This window comes from Pleurodeles waltl, chromosome 3_1, assembly GCF_031143425.1.
Source record: "Pleurodeles waltl isolate 20211129_DDA chromosome 3_1, aPleWal1.hap1.20221129, whole genome shotgun sequence".
Lineage (NCBI taxonomy): Eukaryota > Metazoa > Chordata > Amphibia > Caudata > Salamandridae > Pleurodeles > Pleurodeles waltl.
In genome coordinates, this window is record NC_090440.1 from 1,988,702,231 (window position 1) to 1,988,724,290 (window position 22,060).

The window sequence follows — 22,060 nt, forward strand, 5'->3', positions numbered from 1 at the left end:
AAAAGACAGTCTACCGTTACTTCCAGAGCTTTCGGCACTGCACTAAATGACAATTATTACCATTTCAAGATGGCTACGCATTATCAGACTGCACGAAGTGGGTGCATTTTACTGGAGATCGGACAGAATCACCAGAGCGCTTACTCTGTTCAAGTAAAGCAGCACACACTTGCCCTCTGAGTTCACATCATACTGTGCTGAAAGTGTAGGTGGTGAAAACACTGGGAATTATTCTTGTTCACAGCCTTCATTTTGAAGCTCAAGCCAAGACATGGATTTCTCTGGTAGTTTCATCCTCAGATATCTTGGTGAGATGTTCAACTTCCTGACGCAAATCGATTTACATGTTAAGAGGCAGAGCATTAATTAGCACTCATTTGGACTACTGCAATGCCTTACACAAGGGAAAATGGGGAAAACTTGAAACAAAACGGCAGGTTCCACAGGATTTTGCAGGAAGACAGTTTTCAATCAGAATATTTGGTTCAGATTATGACCTTTCAATGTGCCGAAAGCGTGATACTGATTGCTAGTGAATGAGAAACGACCTGGTAGGTTTGCAAGTATGGAAACAAAAGGTGTAGCAAGCAACCTACCTTTACATTTTGAAAAGTTGCACCACAGATCAAATGTATGGCAATGTCTTCAATCAGTCTCCCCAAACAAAGTAACTCTCCCCCAGTTCACGTGTAAGACCCTTACAAGGCGATGGCATTCCGCAGGAACCACGGGTTACAACGGAACCTACCACTTTCAGATGAGCTCTGAATACCTGGACATCAAAGAAAGCCTTCACATCACCAACACCTTGTCCTACCAGCCGCTTTGAACATATGCAGCTTTTCCAGGCCCCATGACTTTTAGGCATCTCTGTATTATAGAAGTATCCAAAACACGGTTTATTTTTCTTGTACAGAAGATTCCGTTCACCGGGGAGTGAATCCTTGTCGGGACAATTTTGATCCTAGTATTCTTCAGAATAGGAACCGAACATTTCAGTGAATGTATCCGTCATCCAGCCCTTCCTCAAATGAAGAAAGGAACAGCCATCAACAAAAGACAGTTGTTTCATAAATACAACTCTGCCCTTCCTTTCCAGATCAGGGCTTTTCTGCAACAACTCTCTGACACTTACAAACACTGGGGCAGATTTACGACATTTTGGCGCAGGGCAGCACAGCAAGTCACATTGCTGTGCCCTGTGTCAAAGAAAACGGGCAATAATGTGTTATATGTATGCAATACTGTCCTTTTCCACTGCGCTGGAGCCATTTTGACTGCCTAGAGCCAGCGCCGGCAACCTTGCACCATGGTGCAAGGTTGTCTGCGTTGTAGGCAAAATTGTTTTTGTGAAGGAAGAGGCACCTTCCTACACAAAAACAATCTTGAGAGGCTTTTCCCTTTTCCTATGCGTGCTGCAAAACGCAGCACACATAGAAAGGGGAAACAACAAAGAGAAATAAAGATATTTCTCCTCACTGACCCTCCCCTGGGGAGGGGTAAGGTGTTGGTGCATTCCCAGATTTACATGGCTCTGTAAATTTGGGGATGCGTCTAACAACATGGGTGTTGCGTTGGAACACACACTGCAAAGCCCTTGGATCGCCTCCCTAATGCAGAGTAAGCCAGCGCACCGCTTTACAATGCCTTGCCTTAATCACTATCTACGGGACTATTCAAAGCCACGCCAAGTGGCTTTGCGTGATCTCCTAGATATGGTTAAAAGGTCTGACCGCTGTTGCGTCACTAGAAGTCACGCAACTGCAGTGCAAGCCTCTCTTAAATATGCCCCACTAGTTCCAGTTTCTTTCTTCAGAAACTTTTTATAACGCTATGCCACTCTGTTCCAGTGGCACAGGAAGATGTCACAACAGCATTTTTGCTGCCATCTGGCTTAGCTCTCAGATGGTAAGTGATACAGACTTTAAAAACTGCTGCTGTGGTCTATGCCGCTAACTAAAGTATTGCTTCAGCACGACAGGCTCAAGTTGAAGGCGAAAAACAGTCCACATCCCCTCTTCCAGCAGGCTAGAGGGTACCACAATTTAGTCTTACTTTGTTTTTTGTTTTTATATTTACTTATCTATTTATTTCATTATTTTAAAAAAGGACATTGCTGGGAAGGCAGTCGGGCTACGCTCCTGGCTCCTATAAAGCCAAGATTAGGCAAAGTTTTGAAGCACTCAACTGGCCTGCCGCCAGAGCGGAACCTTCTCCAATTCACGCTCTGCCGCCAACCCACCCACCTCGTTTCCCCGGCATTGGGGCATGTTTGAACTCCAAAATGGCGGCCTCCGGGGTTCAACACATTGCAGCTTTACCATTTTCAAGGTACAGGGATTATTCTACTGTTTAAAAGCTGCTGGCATTCCGATTTTCTTCATGAGGCTATCAATCTTGCAGTGTTCTAATATAGCATACGAGAACATTATTAGGGGCCCAAAGGGATCATTAAACGTCTTCTGTTGAGAGTTATTGACAAAAGCGAGGGGACAGGGCATTTAACTAATGTGACAGCAGAGGAACGACGCCTATGCTGACAGCTCAACATTTCGTTCAATGAGGTAAGAATGCTTTAAATTAAACAGGAAAGCCAAAAAAACGACATTTGCTAGAATATTAGACCAGATGGCTTATTCCAACCATTATTTGATTGTTGCAACTTCACTGTCCCCAATGAATCTTAAAAAATTCCAATGTCCTAAGACATCTAGCCCTTGATGTACTAGAGGTTGTGCGAGCGTTCCTGGGAAGCTGAATGATTTTCTGCTGCGCCTACAGGCTTTTATGGTAAGTAATCAGATGCAATCCTTTACGCTTACGTTACTTTGTGCTATGCGACTCCCCGTGCAACACCTTAGCAAATACCCAAGACGGCGTTCTTTGTCCTCATCGGTCTAAGATCCTCAACAGCCTTATACATTTTAGGACCTGTGACCAGGGTGTTACTCTTGGTTTTAGTCTAAAAAGACTAACTAGCATTAGAAAGCCCCTTTTCCCCACGTCAATTCGACAGGGCGATAAGCCACTGAGCGGCACTAATTGTGTGGAAGATGTCTAAACTCTAAAAATAGATCAAACATAGAGGCCCAGATTTATGAAACGCTTGCGTTATCACAGCGTAAGGCAACACCAGGGCATCAGTGAGGTTTACTAAACCACGCAAGGCCACCTTGCGTGGCATTGCATGTCTTAATAAATCTAGAGTAACCCATGGCAGCGCAAGTCGCTGCCTTGCGTTACTGTTTGCCGGGAAGGCGTTCCATGGGTAGGGAGTGGGTGATCTTAGGCATCCACCCATGCTCTTTCATGCATTCCCAGATTTACTAAGAGTAGTAAACCTGGGAACGCGTACGCCTTCCCAACTGACGTTTTATCCTCAAGTTGTTGTCCTGCTGAGTTGCGTAAAAGGTGAGTAAATCTTCCCCTTCCTCGGGTCCATTTGAAAAGACCCTCTTTACTTAAATGTACCAAATTACGATTAGAAAGACCGTTTGAAAAGCTCAGTTTATAAAAGAAAGCCCCAAAAAAGCCCAAAAGAGGTGATTGCAAATACAAGTCAAGTGAGAATCTGGCAACCATCAAATATCCAAGAAAAGAAGTTTAAAATGCTGTACTCTCTTAAACTGAAACAAGAAGCTAACCACTCAGTTTGTGTTTCCTTCCTCCAGTTCTTCGTAAAAGAAGAGAGGAACGTTCATCAATAGCAGACAGCAGCTGCACAAATGCAACACTGTCCACTGGCTTCGCGCTCAGAAGAAAACACTACAACTCTTCCTCGTGGTTAGCGAAGACCAGACACTTTCGAACACATTTCCTCAGTTAAAAACTATAGAAATGATCCGTGAAAGTATAGTCTTGCCTGAACCACTTCCAGCTCACACAGACAGAAAAAGTGGAAACCCTTCTTACCTACAGTAAGCACCTGTTGGGCATCAAGTCAAAAAACATATAAATATATAGATAAGACCACAAAATAGCATTCAGCAGATGCGCGTGCATTTCTGTGCAAGAAAGAGTTCTCCCTAGAACTCGGGTGACACAATGCTTTAAAAATTTGCATATCAGAAATCAGCCACCAATCAAATTCAGCCTGCCTTTTCCCGGCCCTGTCTCACACACAGACACACACACACACACAGGTTACCTGTTGGCTGCCCCTGAAACAGACAGAGGACTACAGTATGAAAGTTAAAGTTCAAACAGGTAAAGATACGGCAGCCATACTTTCCTTTCCTGCTCTCGTTTACCGCAACAAACACATTTTAACTTGTTTAAAAAGTAAGAGAAACAGTTGGTAAACTCACAAAAAAGACAGTCTACCGTTACTTCCAGAGCTTTCGGCACTGCACTAAATGACAATTATTACCATTTCAAGATGGCTACGCATTATCAGACTGCACGAAGTGGGTGCATTTTACTGGAGATCGGACAGAATCACCAGAGCGCTTACTCTGTTCAAGTAAAGCAGCACACACTTGCCCTCTGAGTTCACATCATACTGTGCTGAAAGTGTAGGTGGTGAAAACACTGGGAATTATTCTTGTTCACAGCCTTCATTTTGAAGCTCAAGCCAAGACATGGATTTCTCTGGTAGTTTCATCCTCAGATATCTTGGTGAGATGTTCAACTTCCTGACGCAAATCGATTTACATGTTAAGAGGCAGAGCATTAATTAGCACTCATTTGGACTACTGCAATGCCTTACACAAGGGAAAATGGGGAAAACTTGAAACAAAACGGCAGGTTCCACAGGATTTTGCAGGAAGACAGTTTTCAATCAGAATATTTGGTTCAGATTATGACCTTTCAATGTGCCGAAAGCGTGATACTGATTGCTAGTGAATGAGAAACGACCTGGTAGGTTTGCAAGTATGGAAACAAAAGGTGTAGCAAGCAACCTACCTTTACATTTTGAAAAGTTGCACCACAGATCAAATGTATGGCAATGTCTTCAATCAGTCTCCCCAAACAAAGTAACTCTCCCCCAGTTCACGTGTAAGACCCTTACAAGGCGATGGCATTCCGCAGGAACCACGGGTTACAACGGAACCTACCACTTTCAGATGAGCTCTGAATACCTGGACATCAAAGAAAGCCTTCACATCAGCAACACCTTGTCCTACCAGCCGCTTTGAACATATGCAGCTTTTCCAGGCCCCATGACTTTTAGGCATCTCTGTATTATAGAAGTATCCAAAACACGGTTTATTTTTCTTGTACAGAAGATTCCGTTCACCGGGGAGTGAATCCTTGTCGGGACAATTTTGATCCTAGTATTCTTCAGAATAGGAACCGAACATTTCAGTGAATGTATCCGTCATCCAGCCCTTCCTCAAATGAAGAAAGGAACAGCCATCAACAAAAGACAGTTGTTTCATAAATACAACTCTGCCCTTCCTTTCCAGATCAGGGCTTTTCTGCAACAACTCTCTGACACTTACAAACAATGGGGCAGATTTACGACATTTTGGCGCAGGGCAGCACAGCAAGTCACATTGCTGTGCCCTGTGTCAAAGAAAACGGGCAATAATGTGTTATATGTATGCAATACTGTCCTTTTCCACTGCGCTGGAGCCATTTTGACTGCCTAGAGCCAGCGCCGGCAACCTTGCACCATGGTGCAAAGTTGTCTGCGTTGTAGGCAAAATTGTTTTTGTGAAGGAAGAGGCACCTTCCTACACAAAAACAATCTTGGGAGGCTTTTCCCTTTTCCTATGCGTGCTGCAAAACGCAGCACACATAGAAAGGGGAAACAACAAAGAGAAATAAAGATATTTCTCCTCACTGACCCTCCCCTGGGGAGGGGTAAGGTGTTGGTGCATTCCCAGATTTACATGGCTCTGTAAATTTGGGGATGCGTCTAACAACATGGGTGTTGCGTTGGAACACACACTGCAAAGCCCTTGGATCGCCTCCCTAATGCAGAGTAAGCCAGCGCACCGCTTTACAATGCCTTGCCTTAATCACTATCTACGGGACTATTCAAAGCCACGCCAAGTGGCTTTGCGTGATCTCCTAGATATGGTTAAAAGGTCTGACCGCTGTTGCGTCACTAGAAGTCACGCAACTGCAGTGCAAGCCTCTCTTAAATATGCCCCACTAGTTCCAGTTTCTTTCTTCAGAAACTTTTTATAACGCTATGCCACTCTGTTCCAGTGGCACAGGAAGATGTCACAACAGCATTTTTGCTGCCATCTGGCTTAGCTCTCAGATGGTAAGTGATACAGACTTTAAAAACTGCTGCTGTGGTCTATGCCGCTAACTAAAGTATTGCTTCAGCACGACAGGCTCAAGTTGAAGGCGAAAAACAGTCCACATCCCCTCTTCCAGCAGGCTAGAGGGTACCACAATTTAGTCTTACTTTGTTTTTTGTTTTTATATTTACTTATCTATTTATTTCATTATTTTAAAAAAGGACATTGCTGGGAAGGCAGTCGGGCTACGCTCCTGGCTCCTATAAAGCCAAGATTAGGCAAAATTTTGAAGCACTCAACTGGCCTGCCGCCAGAGCGGAACCTTCTCCAATTCACGCTCTGCCGCCAACCCACCCACCTCGTTTCCCCGGCATTGGGGCATGTTTGAACTCCAAAATGGCGGCCTCCGGGGTTCCACACATTGCAGCTTTACCATTTTCAAGGTACAGGGATTATTCTACTGTTTAAAAGCTGCTGGCATTCCGATTTTCTTCATGAGGCTATCAATCTTGCAGTGTTCTAATATAGCATACGAGAACATTATTAGGGGCCCAAAGGGATCATTAAACGTCTTCTGTTGAGAGTTATTGACAAAAGCGAGGGGACAGGGCATTTAACTAATGTGACAGCAGAGGAACGACGCCTATGCTGACAGCTCAACATTTCGTTCAATGAGGTAAGAATGCTTTAAATTAAACAGGAAAGCCAAAAAAACGACATTTGCTAGAATATTAGACCAGATGGCTTATTCCAACCATTATTTGATTGTTGCAACTTCACTGTCCCCAATGAATCTTAAAAAATTCCAATGTCCTAAGACATCTAGCCCTTGATGTACTAGAGGTTGTGCGAGCGTTCCTGGGAAGCTGAATGATTTTCTGCTGCGCCTACAGGCTTTTATGGTAAGTAATCAGATGCAATCCTTTACGCTTACGTTACTTTGTGCTATGCGACTCCCCGTGCAACACCTTAGCAAATACCCAAGACGGCGTTCTTTGTCCTCATCGGTCTAAGATCCTCAACAGCCTTATACATTTTAGGACCTGTGACCAGGGTGTTACTCTTGGTTTTAGTCTAAAAAGACTAACTAGCATTAGAAAGCCCCTTTTCCCCACGTCAATTCGACAGGGCGATAAGCCACTGAGCGGCACTAATTGTGTGGAAGATGTCTAAACTCTAAAAATAGATCAAACATAGAGGCCCAGATTTATGAAACGCTTGCGTTATCACAGCGTAAGGCAACACCAGGGCATCAGTGAGGTTTACTAAACCACGCAAGGCCACCTTGCGTGGCATTGCATGTCTTAATAAATCTAGAGTAACCCATGGCAGCGCAAGTCGCTGCCTTGCGTTACTGTTTGCCGGGAAGGCGTTCCATGGGTAGGGAGTGGGTGATCTTAGGCATCCACCCATGCTCTTTCATGCATTCCCAGATTTACTAAGAGTAGTAAACCTGGGAACGCGTACGCCTTCCCAACTGACGTTTTATCCTCAAGTTGTCCTGCTGAGTTGCGTAAAAGGTGAGTAAATCTTCCCCTTCCTCGGGTCCATTTGAAAAGACCCTCTTTACTTAAATGTACCAAATTACGATTAGAAAGACCGTTTGAAAAGCTCAGTTTATAAAAGAAAGCCCCAAAAAAGCCCAAAAGAGGTGATTGCAAATACAAGTCAAGTGAGAATCTGGCAACCATCAAATATCCAAGAAAAGAAGTTTAAAATGCTGTACTCTCTTAAACTGAAACAAGAAGCTAACCACTCAGTTTGTGTTTCCTTCCTCCAGTTCTTCGTAAAAGAAGAGAGGAACGTTCATCAATAGCAGACAGCAGCTGCACAAATGCAACACTGTCCACTGGCTTCGCACTCAGAAGAAAACACTACAACTCTTCCTCGTGGTTAGCGAAGACCAGACACTTTCGAACACATTTCCTCAGTTAAAAACTATAGAAATGATCCCTGAAAGTATAGTCTTGCCTGAACCACTTCCAGCTCACACAGACAGAAAAAGTGGAAACCCTTCTTACCTACAGCAAGCACCTGTTGGGCATCAAGTCAAAAAACATATAAATATATAGATAAGACCACAAAATAGCATTCAGCAGATGCGCGTGCATTTCTGTGCAAGAAAGAGTTCTCCCTAGAACTCGGGTGACACAATGCTTTAAAAATTTGCATATCAGAAATCAGCCACCAATCAAATTCAGCCTGCCTTTTTCCCGGCCCTGTCTCACACACAGACACACACACACACACAGGTTACCTGTTGGCTGCCCCTGAAACAGACAGAGGACTACAGTATGAAAGTTAAAGTTCAAACAGGTAAAGAAACGGCAGCCATACTTTCCTTTCCTGCTCTCGTTTACCGCAACAAACACATTTTAACTTGTTTAAAAAGTAAGAGAAACAGTTGGTAAACTCACAAAAAAGACAGTCTACCGTTACTTCCAGAGCTTTCGGCACTGCACTAAATGACAATTATTACCATTTCAAGATGGCTACGCATTATCAGACTGCACGAAGTGGGTGAATTTTACTGGAGATCGGACAGAATCACCAGAGCGCTTACTCTGTTCAAGTAAAGCAGCACACACTTGCCCTCTGAGTTCACATCATACTGTGCTGAAAGTGTAGGTGGTGAAAACACTGGGAATTATTCTTGTTCACAGCCTTCATTTTGAAGCTCAAGCCAAGACATGGATTTCTCTGGTAGTTTCATCCTCAGATATCTTGGTGAGATGTTCAACTTCCTGACGCAAATCGATTTACATGTTAAGAGGCAGAGCATTAATTAGCACTCATTTGGACTACTGCAATGCCTTACACAAGGGAAAATGGGGAAAACTTGAAACAAAACGGCAGGTTCCACAGGATTTTGCAGGAAGACAGTTTTCAATCAGAATATTTGGTTCAGATTATGACCTTTCAATGTGCCGAAAGCGTGATACTGATTGCTAGTGAATGAGAAACGACCTGGTAGGTTTGCAAGTATGGAAACAAAAGGTGTAGCAAGCAACCTACCTTTACATTTTGAAAAGTTGCACCACAGATCAAATGTATGGCAATGTCTTCAATCAGTCTCCCCAAACAAAGTAACTCTCCCCCAGTTCACGTGTAAGACCCTTACAAGGCGATGGCATTCCGCAGGAACCACGGGTTACAACGGAACCTACCACTTTCAGATGAGCTCTGAATACCTGACATCAAAGAAAGCCTTCACATCAGCAACACCTTGTCCTACCAGCCGCTTTGAACATATGCAGCTTTTCCAGGCCCCATGACTTTTAGGCATCTCTGTATTATAGAAGTATCCAAAACACGGTTTATTTTTCTTGTACAGAAGATTCCGTTCACCGGGGAGTGAATCCTTGTCGGGACAATTTTGATCCTAGTATTCTTCAGAATAGGAACCGAACATTTCAGTGAATGTATCCGTCATCCAGCCCTTCCTCAAATGAAGAAAGGAACAGCCATCAACAAAAGACAGTTGTTTCATAAATACAACTCTGCCCTTCCTTTCCAGATCAGGGCTTTTCTGCAACAACTCTCTGACACTTACAAACACTGGGGCAGATTTACGACATTTTGGCGCAGGGCAGCACAGCAAGTCACATTGCTGTGCCCTGTGTCAAAGAAAATGGGCAATAATGTGTTATATGTATGCAATACTGTCCTTTTCCACTGCGCTGGAGCCATTTTGACTGCCTAGAGCCAGCGCCGGCAACCTTGCACCATGGTGCAAGGTTGTCTGCGTTGTAGGCAAAATTGTTTTTGTGAAGGAAGAGGCACCTTCCTACACAAAAACAATCTTGGGAGGCTTTTCCCTTTTCCTATGCGTGCTGCAAAACGCAGCACACATAGAAAGGGGAAACAACAAAGAGAAATAAAGATATTTCTCCTCACTGACCCTCCCCTGGGGAGGGGTAAGGTGTTGGTGCATTCCCAGATTTACATGGCTCTGTAAATTTGGGGATGCGTCTAACAACATGGGTGTTGCGTTGGAACACACACTGCAAAGCCCTTGGATCGCCTCCCTAATGCAGAGTAAGCCAGCGCACCGCTTTACAATGCCTTGCCTTAATCACTATCTACGGGACTATTCAAAGCCACGCCAAGTGGCTTTGCGTGATCTCCTAGATATGGTTAAAAGGTCTGACCGCTGTTGCGTCACTAGAAGTCACGCAACTGCAGTGCAAGCCTCTCTTAAATATGCCCCACTAGTTCCAGTTTCTTTCTTCAGAAACTTTTTATAACGCAATGCCACTCTGTTCCAGTGGCACAGGAAGATGTCACAACAGCATTTTTGCTGCCATCTGGCTTAGCTCTCAGATGGTAAGTGATACAGACTTTAAAAACTGCTGCTGTGGTCTATGCCGCTAACTAAAGTATTGCTTCAGCACGACAGGCTCAAGTTGAAGGCGAAAAACAGTCCACATCCCCTCTTCCAGCAGGCTAGAGGGTACCACAATTTAGTCTTACTTTGTTTTTTGTTTTTATATTTACTTATCTATTTATTTCATTATTTTAAAAAAGGACATTGCTGGGAAGGCAGTCGGGCTACGCTCCTGGCTCCTATAAAGCCAAGATTAGGCAAAGTTTTGAAGCACTCAACTGGCCTGCCGCCAGAGCGGAACCTTCTCCAATTCACGCTCTGCCGCCAACCCACCCACCTCGTTTCCCCGGCATTGGGGCATGTTTGAACTCCAAAATGGCGGCCTCCGGGGTTCCACACATTGCAGCTTTACCATTTTCAAGGTACAGGGATTATTCTACTGTTTAAAAGCTGCTGGCATTCCGATTTTCTTCATGAGGCTATCAATCTTGCAGTGTTCTAATATAGCATACGAGAACATTATTAGGGGCCCAAAGGGATCATTAAACGTCTTCTGTTGAGAGTTATTGACAAAAGCGAGGGGACAGGGCATTTAACTAATGTGACAGCAGAGGAACGACGCCTATGCTGACAGCTCAACATTTCGTTCAATGAGGTAAGAATGCTTTAAATTAAACAGGAAAGCCAAAAAAACGACATTTGCTAGAATATTAGACCAGATGGCTTATTCCAACCATTATTTGATTGTTGCAACTTCACTGTCCCCAATGAATCTTAAAAAATTCCAATGTCCTAAGACATCTAGCCCTTGATGTACTAGAGGTTGTGCGAGCGTTCCTGGGAAGCTGAATGATTTTCTGCTGCGCCTACAGGCTTTTATGGTAAGTAATCAGATGCAATCCTTTACGCTTACGTTACTTTGTGCTATGCGACTCCCCGTGCAACACCTTAGCAAATACCCAAGACGGCGTTCTTTGTCCTCATCGGTCTAAGATCCTCAACAGCCTTATACATTTTAGGACCTGTGACCAGGGTGTTACTCTTGGTTTTAGTCTAAAAAGACTAACTAGCATTAGAAAGCCCCTTTTCCCCACGTCAATTCGACAGGGCGATAAGCCACTGAGCGGCACTAATTGTGTGGAAGATGTCTAAACTCTAAAAATAGATCAAACATAGAGGCCCAGATTTATGAAACGCTTGCGTTATCACAGCGTAAGGCAACACCAGGGCATCAGTGAGGTTTACTAAACCACGCAAGGCCACCTTGTGTGGCATTGCATGTCTTAATAAATCTAGAGCAACCCATGGCAGCGCAAGTCGCTGCCTTGCGTTACTGTTTGCCGGGAAGGCGTTCCATGGGTAGGGAGTGGGTGATCTTAGGCATCCACCCATGCTCTTTCATGCATTCCCAGATTTACTAAGAGTAGTAAACCTGGGAACGCGTACGCCTTCCCAACTGAGGAGCAACAAGGAGAAATATCTTTGTTTCTCTACGTTTTATCCTCAAGTTGTCCTGCTGAGTTGCGTAAAAGGTGAGTAAATCTTCCCCTTCCCCGGGTCCATTTGAAAAGACCCTCTTTACTTAAATGTACCAAATTACGATTAGAAAGACCGTTTGAAAAGCTCAGTTTATAAAAGAAAGCCCCCAAAAAGCTCAAAAGAGGTGATTGCAAATACAAGTCAAGTGAGAATCTGGCAACCATCAAATATCCAAGAAAAGAAGTTTAAAATGCTGTACTCTCTTAAACTGAAACAAGAAGCTAACCACTCAGTTTGTGTTTCCTTCCTCCAGTTCTTCGTAAAAGAAGAGAGGAACGTTCATCAATAGCAGACAGCAGCTGCACAAATGCAACACTGTCCACTGGCTTCGCGCTCAGAAGAAAACACTACAACTCTTCCTCGTGGTTAGCGAAGACCAGACACTTTCGAACACATTTCCTCAGTTCAAAACTATAGAAATGATCCCTGAAAGTATAGTCTTGCCTGAACCACTTCCAGCTCACACAGACAGAAAAAGTGGAAACCCTTCTTACCTACAGTAAGCACCTGTTGGGCATCAAGTCAAAAAACATATAAATATATAGATAAGACCACAAAATAGCATTCAGCAGATGCGCGTGCATTTCTGTGCAAGAAAGAGTTCTCCCTAGAACTCGGGTGACACAATGCTTTAAAAATTTGCATATCAGAAATCAGCCACCAATCAAATTCAGCCTGCCTTTTCCCGGCCCTGTCTCACACACAGACACACACACACACACAGGTTACCTGTTGGCTGCCCCTGAAACAGACAGAGGACTACAGTATGAAAGTTAAAGTTCAAACAGGTAAAGAAACGGCAGCCATACTTTCCTTTCCTGCTCTCGTTTACCGCAACAAACACATTTTAACTTGTTTAAAAAGTAAGAGAAACAGTTGGTAAACTCACAAAAAAGACAGTCTACCGTTACTTCCAGAGCTTTCGGCACTGCACTAAATGACAATTATTACCATTTCAAGATGGCTACGCATTATCAGACTGCACGAAGTGGGTGCATTTTACTGGAGATCGGACAGAATCACCAGAGCGCTTACTCTGTTCAAGTAAAGCAGCACACACTTGCCCTCTGAGTTCACATCATACTGTGCTGAAAGTGTAGGTGGTGAAAACACTGGGAATTATTCTTGTTCACAGCCTTCATTTTGAAGCTCAAGCCAAGACATGGATTTCTCTGGTAGTTTCATCCTCAGATATCTTGGTGAGATGTTCAACTTCCTGACGCAAATCGATTTACATGTTAAGAGGCAGAGCATTAATTAGCACTCATTTGGACTACTGCAATGCCTTACACAAGGGAAAATGGGGAAAACTTGAAACAAAACGGCAGGTTCCACAGGATTTTGCAGGAAGACAGTTTTCAATCAGAATATTTGGTTCAGATTATGACCTTTCAATGTGCCGAAAGCGTGATACTGATTGCTAGTGAATGAGAAACGACCTGGTAGGTTTGCAAGTATGGAAACAAAAGGTGTAGCAAGCAACCTACCTTTACATTTTGAAAAGTTGCACCACAGATCAAATGTATGGCAATGTCTTCAATCAGTCTCCCCAAACAAAGTAACTCTCCCCCAGTTCACGTGTAAGACCCTTACAAGGCGATGGCATTCCGCAGGAACCACGGGTTACAACGGAACCTACCACTTTCAGATGAGCTCTGAATACCTGGACATCAAAGAAAGCCTTCACATCAGCAACACCTTGTCCTACCAGCCGCTTTGAACATATGCAGCTTTTCCAGGCCCCATGACTTTTAGGCATCTCTGTATTATAGAAGTATCCAAAACACGGTTTATTTTTCTTGTACAGAAGATTCCGTTCACCGGGGAGTGAATCCTTGTCGGGACAATTTTGATCCTAGTATTCTTCAGAATAGGAACCGAACATTTCAGTGAATGTATCCGTCATCCAGCCCTTCCTCAAATGAAGAAAGGAACAGCCATCAACAAAAGACAGTTGTTTCATAAATACAACTCTGCCCTTCCTTTCCAGATCAGGGCTTTTCTGCAACAACTCTCTGACACTTACAAACACTGGGGCAGATTTACGACATTTTGGCGCAGGGCAGCACAGCAAGTCACATTGCTGTGCCCTGTGTCAAAGAAAACGGGCAATAATGTGTTATATGTATGCAATACTGTCCTTTTCCACTGCGCTGGAGCCATTTTGACTGCCTAGAGCCAGCGCCGGCAACCTTGCACCATGGTGCAAAGTTGTCTGCGTTGTAGGCAAAATTGTTTTTGTGAAGGAAGAGGCACCTTCCTACACAAAAACAATCTTGGGAGGCTTTTCCCTTTTCCTATGCGTGCTGCAAAACGCAGCACACATAGAAAGGGGAAACAACAAAGAGAAATAAAGATATTTCTCCTCACTGACCCTCCCCTGGGGAGGGGTAAGGTGTTGGTGCATTCCCAGATTTACATGGCTCTGTAAATTTGGGGATGCGTCTAACAACATGGGTGTTGCGTTGGAACACACACTGCAAAGCCCTTGGATCGCCTCCCTAATGCAGAGTAAGCCAGCGCACCGCTTTACAATGCCTTGCCTTAATCACTATCTACGGGACTATTCAAAGCCACGCCAAGTGGCTTTGCGTGATCTCCTAGATATGGTTAAAAGGTCTGACCGCTGTTGCGTCACTAGAAGTCACGCAACTGCAGTGCAAGCCTCTCTTAAATATGCCCCACTAGTTCCAGTTTCTTTCTTCAGAAACTTTTTATAACGCTATGCCACTCTGTTCCAGTGGCACAGGAAGATGTCACAACAGCATTTTTGCTGCCATCTGGCTTAGCTCTCAGATGGTAAGTGATACAGACTTTAAAAACTGCTGCTGTGGTCTATGCCGCTAACTAAAGTATTGCTTCAGCACGACAGGCTCAAGTTGAAGGCGAAAAACAGTCCACATCCCCTCTTCCAGCAGGCTAGAGGGTACCACAATTTAGTCTTACTTTGTTTTTTGTTTTTATATTTACTTATCTATTTATTTCATTATTTTAAAAAAGGACATTGCTGGGAAGGCAGTCGGGCTACGCTCCTGGCTCCTATAAAGCCAAGATTAGGCAAAGTTTTGAAGCACTCAACTGGCCTGCCGCCAGAGCGGAACCTTCTCCAATTCACGCTCTGCCGCCAACCCACCCACCTCGTTTCCCCGGCATTGGGGCATGTTTGAACTCCAAAATGGCGGCCTCCGGGGTTCCACACATTGCAGCTTTACCATTTTCAAGGTACAGGGATTATTCTACTGTTTAAAAGCTGCTGGCATTCCGATTTTCTTCATGAGGCTATCAATCTTGCAGTGTTCTAATATAGCATACGAGAACATTATTAGGGGCCCAAAGGGATCATTAAACGTCTTCTGTTGAGAGTTATTGACAAAAGCGAGGGGACAGGGCATTTAACTAATGTGACAGCAGAGGAACGACGCCTATGCTGACAGCTCAACATTTCGTTCAATGAGGTAAGAATGCTTTAAATTAAACAGGAAAGCCAAAAAAACGACATTTGCTAGAATATTAGACCAGATGGCTTATTCCAACCATTATTTGATTGTTGCAACTTCACTGTCCCCAATGAATCTTAAAAAATTCCAATGTCCTAAGACATCTAGCCCTTGATGTACTAGAGGTTGTGCGAGCGTTCCTGGGAAGCTGAATGATTTTCTGCTGCGCCTACAGGCTTTTATGGTAAGTAATCAGATGCAATCCTTTACGCTTACGTTACTTTGTGCTATGCGACTCCCCGTGCAACACCTTAGCAAATACCCAAGACGGCGTTCTTTGTCCTCATCGGTCTAAGATCCTCAACAGCCTTATACATTTTAGGACCTGTGACCAGGGTGTTACTCTTGGTTTTAGTCTAAAAAGACTAACTAGCATTAGAAAGCCCCTTTTCCCCACGTCAATTCGACAGGGCGATAAGCCACTGAGCGGCACTAATTGTGTGGAAGATGTCTAAACTCTAAAAATAGATCAAACATAGAGGCCCAGATTTATGAAACGCTTGCGTTATCACAGCGTAAGGCAACACCAGGGCATCAGTGAGGTTTACTAAACCACGCAAGGCCACCTTGCGTGGCATTGCATGTCTTAATAAATCTAGAGTAACCCATGGCAGCGCAAGTCGCTGCCTTGCGTTACTGTTTGCCGGGAAGGCGTTCCATGGGTAGGGAGTGGGTGATCTTAGGCATCCACCCATGCTCTTTCATGCATTCCCAGATTTACTAAGAGTAGTAAACCTGGGAACGCGTACGCCTTCCCAACTGAGGAGCAACAAGGAGAAATATCTTTGTTTCTCTACGTTTTATCCTCAAGTTGTCCTGCTGAGTTGCGTAAAAGGTGAGTAAATCTTCCCCTTCCTCGGGTCCATTTGAAAAGACCCTCTTTACTTAAATGTACCAAATTACGATTAGAAAGACCGTTTGAAAAACTCAGTTTATAAAAGAAAGCCCCAAAAAAGCCCAAAAGAGGTGATTGCAAATACAAGTCAAGTGAGAATCTGGCAACCATCAAATATCCAAGAAAAGAAGTTTAAAATGCTGTACTCTCTTGTCCAGTTCTTCGTAAAAGAAGAGAGAAACGTTGATCAATAGCAGACAGCAGCTGCACAAATGCAACACTGTCCACTGGCTTCGCGCTCAGAAGAAAACACTACAACTCTTCCTCGTGGTTAGCGAAGACCAGACACTTTCGAACACATTTCCTCAGTTAAAAACTATAGAAATGATCCCTGAAAGTATAGTCTTGCCTGAACCACTTCCAGCTCACACAGACAGAAAAAGTGGAAACCCTTCTTACCTACAGTAAGCACCTGTTGGGCATCAAGTCAAAAAACATATAAATATATAGATAAGACCACAAAATAGCATTCAGCAGATGCGCGTGCATTTCTGTGCAAGAAAGAGTTCTCCCTAGAACTCGGGTGACACAATGCTTTAAAAATTTGCATATCAGAAATCAGCCATCAATCAAATTCAGCCTGCCTTTTCCCGGCCCTGTCTCACACACAGACACACACACACACACACAGGTTACCTGTTGGCTGCCCCTGAAACAGACAGAGGACTACAGTATGAAAGTTAAAGTTCAAACAGGTAAAGAAACGGCAGCCATACTTTCCTTTCCTGCTCTCGTTTACCGCAACAAACACATTTTAACTTGTTTAAAAAGTAAGAGAAACAGTTGGTAAACTCACAAAAAAGACAGTCTACCGTTACTTCCAGAGCTTTCGGCACTGCACTAAATGACAATTATTACCATTTCAAGATGGCTATGCATTATCAGACTGCACGAAGTGGGTGCATTTTACTGGAGATCGGACAGAATCACCAGAGCGCTTACTCTGTTCAAGTAAAGCAGCAAACACTTGCCCTCTGAGTTCACATCATACTGTGCTGAAAGTGTAGGTGGTGAAAACACTGGGAATTATTCTTGTTCACAGCCTTCATTTTGAAGCTCAAGCCAAGACATGGATTTCTCTGGTAGTTTCATCCTCAGATATCTTGGTGAGATGTTCAACTTCCTGACGCAAATCGATTTACATGTTAAGAGGCAGAGCATTAATTAGCACTCATTTGGACTACTGCAATGCCTTACACAAGGGAAAATGGGGAAAACTTGAAACAAAACGGCAGGTTCCACAGGATTTTGCAGGAAGACAGTTTTCAATCAGAATATTTGGTTCAGATTATGACCTTTCAATGTGCCGAAAGCGTGATACTGATTGCTAGTGAATGAGAAACGACCTGGTAGGTTTGCAAGTATGGAAACAAAAGGTGTAGCAAGCAACCTACCTTTACATTTTGAAAAGTTGCACCACAGATCAAATGTATGGCAATGTCTTCAATCAGTCTCCCCAAACAAAGTAACTCTCCCCCAGTTCACGTGTAAGACCCTTACAAGGCGATGGCATTCCGCAGGAACCACGGGTTACAACGGAACCTACCACTTTCAGATGAGCTCTGAATACCTGGACATCAAAGAAAGCCTTCACATCAGCAACACCTTGTCCTACCAGCCGCTTTGAACATATGCAGCTTTTCCAGGCCCCATGACTTTTAGGCATCTCTGTATTATAGAAGTATCCAAAACACGGTTTATTTTTCTTGTACAGAAGATTCCGTTCACCGGGGAGTGAATCCTTGTCGGGACAATTTTGATCCTAGTATTCTTCAGAATAGGAACCGAACATTTCAGTGAATGTATCCGTCATCCAGCCCTTCCTCAAATGAAGAAAGGAACAGCCATCAACAAAAGACAGTTGTTTCATAAATACAACTCTGCCCTTCCTTTCCAGATCAGGGCTTTTCTGCAACAACTCTCTGACACTTACAAACACTGGGGCAGATTTACGACATTTTGGCGCAGGGCAGCACAGCAAGTCACATTGCTGTGCCCTGTGTCAAAGAAAACGGGCAATAATGTGTTATATGTATGCAATACTGTCCTTTTCCACTGCGCTGGAGCCATTTTGACTGCCTAGAGCCAGCGCCGGCAACCTTGCACCATGGTGCAAAGTTGTCTGCGTTGTAGGCAAAATTGTTTTTGTGAAGGAAGAGGCACCTTCCTACACAAAAACAATCTTGGGAGGCTTTTCCCTTTTCCTATGCGTGCTGCAAAACGCAACACACATAGAAAGGGGAAACAACAAAGAGAAATAAAGATATTTCTCCTCACTGACCCTCCCCTGGGGAGGGGTAAGGTGTTGGTGCATTCCCAGATTTACATGGCTCTGTAAATTTGGGGATGCGTCTAACAACATGGGTGTTGCGTTGGAACACACACTGCAAAGCCCTTGGATCGCCTCCCTAATGCAGAGTAAGCCAGCGCACCGCTTTACAATGCCTTGCCTTAATCACTATCTACGGGACTATTCAAAGCCACGCCAAGTGGCTTTGCGTGATCTCCTAGATATGGTTAAAAGGTCTGACCGCTGTTGCGTCACTAGAAGTCACGCAACTGCAGTGCAAGCCTCTCTTAAATATGCCCCACTAGTTCCAGTTTCTTTCTTCAGAAACTTTTTATAACGCTATGCCACTCTGTTCCAGTGGCACAGGAAGATGTCACAACAGCATTTTTGCTGCCATCTGGCTTAGCTCTCAGATGGTAAGTGATACAGACTTTAAAAACTGCTGCTGTGGTCTATGCCGCTAACTAAAGTATTGCTTCAGCACGACAGGCTCAAGTTGAAGGCGAAAAACAGTCCACATCCCCTCTTCCAGCAGGCTAGAGGGTACCACAATTTAGTCTTACTTTGTTTTTTGTTTTTATATTTACTTATCTATTTATTTCATTATTTTAAAAAAGGACATTGCTGGGAAGGCAGTCGGGCTACGCTCCTGGCTCCTATAAAGCCAAGATTAGGCAAAGTTTTGAAGCACTCAACTGGCCTGCCGCCAGAGCGGAACCTTCTCCAATTCACGCTCTGCCGCCAACCCACCCACCTCGTTTCCCCGGCATTGGGGCATGTTTGAACTCCAAAATGGCGGCCTCCGGGGTTCCACACATTGCAGCTTTACCATTTTCAAGGTACAGGGATTATTCTACTGTTTAAAAGCTGCTGGCATTCCGATTTTCTTCATGAGGCTATCAATCTTACAGTGTTCTAATATAGCATACAAGAACATTATTAGGGGCCCAAAGGGATCATTAAACGTCTTCTGTTGAGAGTTATTGACAAAAGCGAGGGGACAGGGCATTTAACTAATGTGACAGCAGAGGAACGACGCCTATGCTGACAGCTCAACATTTCGTTCAATGAGGTAAGAATGCTTTAAATTAAACAGGAAAGCCAAAAAAACGACATTTGCTAGAATATTAGACCAGATGGCTTATTCCAACCATTATTTGATTGTTGCAACTTCACTGTCCCCAATGAATCTTAAAAAATTCCAATGTCCTAAGACATCTAGCCCTTGATGTACTAGAGGTTGTGCGAGCGTTCCTGGGAAGCTGAATGATTTTCTGCTGCGCCTACAGGCTTTTATGGTAAGTAATCAGATGCAATCCTTTACGCTTACGTTACTTTGTGCTATGCGAGTCCCCGTGCAACACCTTAGCAAATGCCCAAGACGGCGTTCTTTGTCCTCATCGGTCTAAGATCCTCAACAGCCTTATACATTTTAGGACCTGTGACCAGGGTGTTACTCTTGGTTTTAGTCTAAAAAGACTAACTAGCATTAGAAAGCCCCTTTTCCCCACGTCAATTCGACAGGGCGATAAGCCACTGAGCGGCACTAATTGTGTGGAAGATGTCTAAACTCTAAAAATAGATCAAACATAGAGGCCCAGATTTATGAAACGCTTGCGTTATCACAGTGTAAGGCAACACCAGGGCATCAGTGAGGTTTACTAAACCACGCAAGGCCACCTTGCGTGGCATTGCATGTCTTAATAAATCTAGAGTAACCCATGGCAGCGCAAGTCGCTGCCTTGCGTTACTGTTTGCCGGGAAGGCGTTCCATGGGTAGGGAGTGGGTGATCTTAGGCATCCACCCATGCTCTTTCATGCATTCCCAGATTTACTAAGAGTAGTAAACCTGGGAACGCGTACGCCTTCCCAACTGAGGAGCAACAAGGAGAAATATCTTTGTTTCTCTACGTTTTATCCTCAAGTTGTCCTGCTGAGTTGCGTAAAAGGTGAGTAAATCTTCCCCTTCCTCGGGTCCATTTGAAAAGACCCTCTTTACTTAAATGTACCAAATTACGATTAGAAAGACCGTTTGAAAAGCTCAGTTTATAAAAGAAAGCCCCAAAAAAGCCCAAAAGAGGTGATTGCAAATACAAGTCAAGTGAGAATCTGGCAACCATCAAATATCCAAGAAAAGAAGTTTAAAATGCTGTACTCTCTTAAACTGAAACAAGAAGCTAACCACTCAGTTTGTGTTTCCTTCCTCCAGTTCTTCGTAAAAGAAGAGAGGAACGTTCATCAATAGCAGACAGCAGCTGCACAAATGCAACACTGTCCACTGGCTTCGCGCTCAGAAGAAAACACTACGGCCCATATTTATACTTTTTGACGCTAAACTGCGCTAACGCAGTTTAGCGTCAAAAAGTTTTGCGCCGGCTAACGCCATTCTGAAGCGCCATGCGGGCGCCGTATTTATTGAATGGCGTTAGCCGGCGCAAGCAGACCGGCGCTGCCTGGTGTGCGCGAGAAAAACCACGTACACCAGGCAGCGCCGGCGTAGGGGGAAAATGGCGCATGGGCGTCTTAAAATGGGGCAAGTCAGGTTACGTCGAAAAAATCATCGTAACCCGACTTGCGCCATTTATTTTCGACGCCCATCCCCCATCAACATGACTCCTATCATTGTAAAGATAGGAGTCATGCCCCCTTGCCCAATGGCCATGCCCAGGGGACTTCTGTCCCCTGGGCATGGTCATTGGGCATAGTGGCATGTAGGGGGGCACAAATCAGGCCCCCCTATGCCACAAAAAAACAAAAAAAAATACTTACCTGAACTTACCTTAATGTCCATGGGATGGGTCCCTCCGTCCTTGGGTGTCCTCCTGGGGTGGGCAAGGGTGGCAGGGGGGGGTCCCTGGGGGCAGGGGAGGGCACTCTGGGCTCATTTTGAGCCCACTTGTCCCTTAACGCCATCCCTGACCCAGGCGTTAAAAAGCGGCGCAAAAGCGCCGTTTTTGGCCACGCCCACTCCCGGGCGTCATTTTTGCCCAGGAGTATAAATACCACGTAAAGGCCTGGGAGTCATTTTTTAAGACGGGAACGCCTCCCTTGCATATCATTAACACAAGGAAGGGGTTCACGCTAAAAAATGACGCACACTCCGGGCACTTTGGCGCCCGAAGCGTCTAACGCCAGAGTATAAATATGGCGTTAATTTAGCGTCGAATTTGCGTCGAAAAAAACGACGCAAATTCGGCGCAACCAGAGTATAAATACGGCCCTACAACTCTTCCTCGTGGTTAGCGAAGACCAGACACTTTCGAACACATTTCCTCAGTTAAAAACTATAGAAATGATCCCTGAAAGTATAGTCTT

At 44.3% G+C, this 22,060-nt stretch overlaps 3 non-coding genes and 3 pseudogenes across 3 annotated transcripts; all 6 read right to left on the minus strand.

The window, feature by feature from the left end:
• Positions 1–3,642: 3,642 nt before the first annotated feature.
• Positions 3,643–3,860, minus strand: LOC138286161 (small nucleolar RNA U3). The gene has a single exon (XR_011201853.1). It is a non-coding gene; the product is annotated as a small nucleolar RNA U3 (small nucleolar RNA).
• A 4,088-nt stretch (positions 3,861–7,948) lies between these two features.
• On the minus strand, positions 7,949–8,166 carry LOC138286154 (small nucleolar RNA U3). The gene has a single exon (XR_011201846.1). It is a non-coding gene; the product is annotated as a small nucleolar RNA U3 (small nucleolar RNA).
• A 4,121-nt stretch (positions 8,167–12,287) lies between these two features.
• Positions 12,288–12,505, minus strand: LOC138286141 (small nucleolar RNA U3). The gene has a single exon (XR_011201834.1). It is a non-coding gene; the product is annotated as a small nucleolar RNA U3 (small nucleolar RNA).
• A 4,090-nt stretch (positions 12,506–16,595) lies between these two features.
• On the minus strand, positions 16,596–16,802 carry LOC138286186 (small nucleolar RNA U3; annotated as a pseudogene).
• Positions 16,803–20,925: 4,123 nt separating this feature from the next.
• LOC138286200 (small nucleolar RNA U3) lies at positions 20,926–21,115 on the minus strand (annotated as a pseudogene).
• An 811-nt stretch (positions 21,116–21,926) lies between these two features.
• On the minus strand, positions 21,927–22,060 carry LOC138286207 (small nucleolar RNA U3; annotated as a pseudogene).